The sequence below is a fragment of the Dromiciops gliroides genome, chromosome 6, assembly GCF_019393635.1.
Source record: "Dromiciops gliroides isolate mDroGli1 chromosome 6, mDroGli1.pri, whole genome shotgun sequence".
Lineage (NCBI taxonomy): Eukaryota > Metazoa > Chordata > Mammalia > Microbiotheria > Microbiotheriidae > Dromiciops > Dromiciops gliroides.
The window spans coordinates 244,153,168-244,160,533 of record NC_057866.1 but is presented as its reverse complement, the minus strand read 5'-3'; positions in this window follow the sequence as shown (position 1 = coordinate 244,160,533).

The window sequence follows — 7,366 nt, the reverse complement described above, 5'->3', positions numbered from 1 at the left end:
TTGATCATCACACAAGGTTGTAGATACTGTGTGCAATATTCTGCTCATTTTACTTAGCATCAATTCATTTAAGTCCAAGTTTTTCTGAAATCCATCTGTAACCCGGTGTTATGGCAGTAATGCCAGGTAGCCCTTAGTGTCAAGCTCAAGTGCTCCCCCTCCAACCCTGCTCCCAAAGCCTATTTGATTGTCTTTCCTGCTGCTGGACCTGAAACCACTGGGGCCACTTTGAGGAAGCCTGTGTCAGGAGCAGAGAATGGAGATTCAAGTAGAACAGATGGGGAGGGGAGGAGGGCTCATGGGGTAGTCTGCCCTACCTGATGGGTAAAAGTTGAAAGCAGGTTTAAAACTGTAAACTTCTCCCATCTCTGGAACCCTCCCTAGGGGAAGGCGGGAATTGGTTAGTACAGGAAGCCCAATAATATGCTCTTGTTTAACTTTTCTCATTTTATATGGGAATTATACCTTGTTGGGCATCCTCTTGAGAGGCATATTTCCCTATTTCTGAGGTGTTGCACAGGGGCGAAAATGCTGGGTTTCACTGGAAGCTTCATTCAGTCATCTTCCCCAGAAGTCTATAAAACATTTAGCAAAATAGTGCCAGCTTGGCAGCTCAAAAGACTCAAGGTTTATTTGGTTTGGGTTGGTTTTTCAAATGGATAATGAACCTATCTCACTCAGGTTTCCTCGATCTTGCCACAAAGTGAGGATTACTGGGGTACATTCGATTGTTACCTGAATTTGTGTTCAAATGTGGGTGGGGGTTTTGATAGCTTTATCTTCAAAAGATTAGTTTCGGCTTTGACTTGGTTTGCCCGATTTAGAAAGAAAAGGATCTTTTGTTGGTAATTTTTCTGCCATCTAGGCTTTTCTCCAATACATCTTATAAATTCTGCCACCAAATTCTGGTCACATTTGGAAGCTAGTTCCATGTGTATGTACCTTATCAGTGTTGCTAGCCAATATATATGTATATACTGATATTATAGGAAGGATGTATAAATAATTGCTTCTGCACCCAATTTCAAAAATGTTTTATAACCTTGTTAATCTATGATAACAAAGGTGGTGTATTACATACATCCAAGACAATAGTTACATGTATATATGCCATACACAATTCACAACTAGAGAGTACTTATGTACTAAAATCTACAAAATATCCTAGTATTTCAGATATAAGTGGCTAAAACATGCATATATATATATATATATATATATATATATATATATATATATACATGGGGGGGAGCTACCTTTTTTTTAAAAAGGTGGGATTAAACAAACTATGCATCAGTAAGTTCCTGTTATTACGTACAAAAGTGGGGAATTTAAACATTGTATGCTTTCAGGTTTAAAGTACTCTTCCTCACAGGTGATGCTAGAGTACACTAATCTTTGGAATAATATAGTTTACCTTTTGGCTCACTGCTATCTTAAACTATATACAATGCTTTGAAAGAGAAAAAAATTAATGAGATTTTGTATTTGTTTTTATATCTTTCCTTTCTGGTTAACTTTTTTTTTTTTTTGGTGAGGCATTTGGGGTTAAGTGACTTGCCCAGGGTCACACAGCTAGTAAGTGTTCAGTGTCTGAGGCCGGATTTGAACTCAGGTATCTCCTGAATCCAGGGCCGGTGCTTTATCCACTGCACCATCTAGCAGCCCCCATGACATGTCCTTTCTTGACAAGACAGTACTACTGATTTGATTACTATGCCTAGCCCAAGAGGTGGAAAGCTGAGAGGGGGTAAGGAAGGGTGCAAGAATTTATGCCTACAGGTAGATGGCAAGATGGCTTGGATTGAGGACTGGATAGGATGTGAAGGTGATTTATAGTCTAGTGTCTTGAGCCACCTTGACAATCTAAGGGGCTAAATGGGCTAGTTTGCCTTGATTCATCATTGCAGTTGGCAAGAGTTCTGTTATATTTCCCTATATTTACCACTGTGTATATATAATCATTCTTTTGGCTCTACTTTTTATTTATAGGTCTTGCTTATTCACTGTTTTCCTTTAAAGAACTACACGAATGCCAGCTTTTATCATTATCATTATTATTCCATTGATCTACTTTTCAGTTTCCCTCCTATATCAGGTACATTTTGATCATTTCTAATATAATTTGAGATATTGTAGTTCCAAGAAGTAGTTCCTACTCCAAAAAGATACAAATCATCTTAATGAAACTTTAAAAAAATTGTTTTGATGTATTTAATTTTGTGTACTGCAATCATTTACCAGTATACCCTTCACTGAACCCAGCTTTAGTTAAGCAAAATCTTTTGCATTTGACAGCATATTGAACATCCTATAGGTCCCCCATCTCTTTACCCAGAGGAGCGAAATATGTTTCACCATCTGTTTGTGGTTTTGGTTCTACCTGATTCGTCCTTTATCAGTTCAATAGAAGTCATTCTATGCTTCTCTGGGTTTGTCCTTTCTTGCTTAGGATCATAGAAATACAGATTCAGAACTGGTAGAGACCCCAGAGGCCATCTAGTAGAGCTCCCTCTTTTTACAGATAAGAAAACAAAGCCAGAGAGGTTAAATAACTTGACCAGTGTCACACAGATACTAAATATCCAAGTTGGGATTGGAACCCAGATCCATTGTTTCCAAAGGCAGTGCTCTTACCACACTACCTCCTCCATTACATTTACACACCAACATTATATTTACACACCATTTCAGACACTCTCCATTTAATTGATTGCTGCTTTGCTTCCAGTTCTTAGCTACCACAAAACATTCTGCCATCAATATTTTTTGGTATATATGGAACCTTTCCGCTTTTCACTTCTTGATGAAAGCATATTTCTCCACTAATTCCAAATGTCTTCCAGAATCTTTGGACTGTTTAACAGCTCTGCTAAACATGGTATATATATATATATATATATACACACACACACACACACACACACACACACACATATATATATATACACACACATATATACATCTATATATATATACATCTATATATATACACATATATATATATATGTGTGTGTGTGTGTGTGTGTATCTTTTCATGGAACCTTTAACTATTTCCAACTTTTATCATCTTTACCAGTTTGATGAGTGTACGGTGAAATCTCAGTTCCTTTAATTTCCATTCCTCTTCATTAGTAACTTAGAACATTTTTTTGGGGGGGGGGGGTGAGGCAATTGAGGTTAAGTGACTTGCCCAGGGTCACACAGCTAGTAAGTGTTAAGCGTCTGAGGCCGGATTTGAACTCAAGTCCTCCTGAATCCAGGGCCAGTGCTTTATCCACTGTGCCACCTAGCTGCCCCTAGAACATTATTTTCATATGACTTTGATAATTTGCAATTCTTTTGTAAACTATTCACTCTTGAAAACTTTCACCACTTTAGTGAGGAAAAGGTTTTGATTTTATATATTTGTAATAGTTCTCAATCTTGGATATCACATTTTTATAAAAGATATTTGATTAATATATTTCTCCCACTCAAAAGTTTTTTGTCTTATTTTAACTGCATTTATTTTGTTTATGCAGAGTCTTTTTAATTTCATGTAATCAACATTGCTTTTTGTGATCCCCCGTATCCTTTATTTTGTTATGAGTTGCCCCCAGCCATAGATCAGAAAGGTATCACTTCCTTTTCTTGCCTTTTCTCTTAGGATATATGTCAGTCACATCCATTTTCAGCTTCTTGTGGCATATGGTGTAATATGTTGTTCTTTATCCTGTTTTCTGCTAAACTACTTTCCTCTCAGTTTTCCCAGTAGTTCTTATAATTTTCACGGTTGTTTGGCTTCTAGCTTCATCAATCCTGAACTCCTATGTTAAGTTGCTTCTTCTGGATCTTGTTTAATTTGTTAACACTGATAATTCCTCTATTTTAACCAGTAGGAATGAGTTTTGATGGGGTAAAAACAACTCAATTCAGTAGGCATTTGTTAACAGTCAACTGGGTGCCAGGGACTGTGTTTAGGGCTGGGGGACAGAGACAAAAAAATGAAATAATCCCTTCCTGTACTAAAGGAAGTTACACTCCACTGGGGTGGAAGACTGGAAAAGGACTACACAATAAAATACAAAATAATTTGTGGATATTAACAACTGGGGAATCAGAAAACTCTCTTAATAAGGTAGCAGCATGAATTCTTCAGCCATGAAGGGAAGTGATGGAGTATTCCAGGCATGGGGGACAGCTGATGCAAATGGAGATAGGAAATATAATTTCATGTATGGGGAATGATATTCCCCAGTTTGATGGAATAGAGAATGTGTGGGGGCAAGATATTCAGATTATGGAGGAGTTTGCATTTTGTTTTAAGGGTAATAAAGCCACTGAAACTTAAACCAGCAGAGAAACATGATTAGGAATATTTAACTTAGTGTCTAAAGGAAGATGTAGGGGTGAGATTAGATATAGTTTGAGAAAGTGTTCATTCCTTCCCCACCCCCCATTATTTCCCTTGGGATTCTAGGCTTTTTGTTCCTCTAAATGAATTTTGTTATTTTGCCTAGTTCTAAAGACAAATCCCTTTAAACAATTTAATTGATAGGGACTCTAAATTACTTTAGGTAATCATATTGTTTTTACTCTATTGGTGTGGTTCAACCATGAATAAGGAACATCTTTCAAATTATTTTTGTTTCTGAAAGGCACGTTTTGAAGTTTTGCAGTCAGGTCAGTGTGGTAGATTAGGTTTGAGCGTGGAATGAAATGAGACCTTCTAACAATTACTAAAAGGAAGTTTGCTTAGCCTAGAAGGGAAAGGACTCTTCAGCCAAGGTACAGTATTGATTCTTTTGGACATAGCTTCCCTCACTCGTTGTTGGCTGTGCTGATCTATCTGCCCTAAAAGCCCGAGGGAAGAGCTAATGATTCCTTGAGTGCAGACATTTTGTCATTAGGCCAACAAGAAGCTATATCAACAATCCTTAGTCCCTGAGCCGTGTAAATCTCAAGGATAGTTTCATACCTTTTTAAAGGGAAAACTAGCCTATCCTTTATAGCAGATGTTGCTGCGACCATACCCCACCTCTTGGTGACAATTTACTTTCACAACTTCGGTGGCTGTGGTAGCATTATTGGACCAACCCTAACCTTTCAGAAATGGAATAATAAAAGGAAAACAACAGAAATGAACCCCCCACCCCCCTCCCCTGCCGAAAAAGACAGAAACAATTTAATGGCCCCTTGAAGTATGGAAAACAAAGACCAGGAATCTCAGACTCTGTTACCTCACTTGAGAAAGATCGAATCTTTGGTCTTAATCAGGTCTGTGTGGTAGGTGACATCAAATATTTGTGTGGGTTTGGATCTCAATGTAAAGTAAGGATGAGCAGGAACAGAACCAGGAACATCAGAAATACAGTGTAGATGCTTATGCTTCTGGCCCAGTCACTGATCCTCATCATAGTTAGGGGTCATCAGTAACTAGCCAGTCCTTTCCCTCTTTCATATATCCTGTCCAGAACCAGGATTAAACCCAAGAATCTCTCTGTTCCCAGCTCACCAGCCAGAACCTCCCCCTCCCTGGGAGTTCCATAATTGATGGGGTGAGGGGAGTGGGAGATGCTAAATCTGCTGAGAGCCTGCCCTCTTGCAGAGAGGGGTAGACAGTTTTACCTTTCTCTGTCACTGAATATCAAGCCACCTCCCAATAGCACTGCCTTTTGATCCTCCGTGCCCTCTTTGGGAAATTGTTCAATGACCACTGGGTACTCTACTGATGACAATGAGTAAAAGTCTCCTTAGTTCCAGATTAAAGTAAGCAAAGCCTATCTTTTCAATGGCCCATGGCAATAGTCACATCTCTACCCACTATGCAGCCATTGGAGCTACTGCCTGATTCCCCACTATGGCAGTTCAGTGCTGGCATTTAGTTTTTTATAGACTCTTTTGGTAATATTCAGAAAAGAGCCTCTTAAATACTCTATTTTATCTAATGTTTTTTCCACATCTATCGATAGAAACATCATTTTTGTTATTAATATATGAATAAGACAATACTTTCCCTAATATTAAAGCATTCTTATATTCTGCATAGAAATCCAATTGGGCTAAAGCAATTTGAAAATATATTAGTCTAGTCTATTTACCAATAGTACATTTTCTTTTCTATTTTTGTCTCAAGATTCATCCATGTTGATGACCCATAGGTTTCTTGTAGTACTGGCTTGCTTAATATGAAGCAATCACTGTTGATGTGGACTTACTGTGTACCTCCCAGTTGGGAAGTGAGAAAAAGGTTGGAAGTGGATGGGAAATAGAGGGCTGGGGTTCCTTCTTTAAGACTGGCAAAACACTTGACAAATATATTTTTATCCTCTCAACAGCCCTGGGAAGTAGTTGCTATAATTATCCCCATAATTATAGATAAGGAAACTGAAGTAGACAGAGATTAAGTGACTTGTTCAGGGTCACACAGCAAGTGAGGCAGAATTTGGTCTGTCGCCTGTGCCACTTAGTTTTGTCTTTCACTGACATTAAGTCACAACCTCTCTGGATTTTAGTTCTCTCATTTGTAAAAGGAGAGAATTAGATTAAATGTCCTCTAGAGATTTTCTAGCTAAATCTGAGGTTTAGGAGTAGCATCAGGATTATGCTGCTCAAATACTTATGTAAACTATTTCTACTCTCTCTGATAAATGATTTAACCCTTAATGAAAGGAAGGAAGGAAGGAAAGAAAGAAAAAAAGAAGGAAAGATGTATTAAATGTTCACTCTGTTCCAGGCACTGTGCTTAAGCACTATACAAATATTATCTCATTTGATCATCAAAACCACCGTGGGAAGTAAGTGTATTGAGTAGTTCTTTTCTACTGAGCCTTGAAAGAACCTGGTTTGGACCAACATAAGAGATGCCAAGACAGATAAAACAGCATTTTCCTGTTTAATAGAAGACTCCTCTGACCAGCCAAAGGTATTTTATGAATTGCAAAGGTCACTTTATATTTATAACCAATAACTTGCTCCATTATAGGTGTGTGAAAGTTAAAGATTATGGGGAGCAGATGACCAAGTAGTTGGTATCAAACGAAAGTCTTTCATTGTACTCTATTTTTTTTTTAAGTGAGGCAATTGGGGTTAAGTGACTTGCCCAGGGTCACACAGCTAGTAAGTGTTAAGTGTCTGAGGCCGGATTTGAACTCAGGTACTCCTGACTCCAGGGCCAGTGCTCTATCCACTGCGCCACCTAGCTGCCCCCATTGTACTCTATTCTGCACTGAAAGTAACCCAAGAAAAACTGAAAAATAGTCATTGACTTGAGGAGGGTGAATTGTGTCCTAAGACATCAAATAAGCAACTCTTCCAATGATATGCAGTTAAAAGTAGGGGAGGGGAGGGAAAGAAGCCCTTTGTGACCAGCCTACTCCATGAG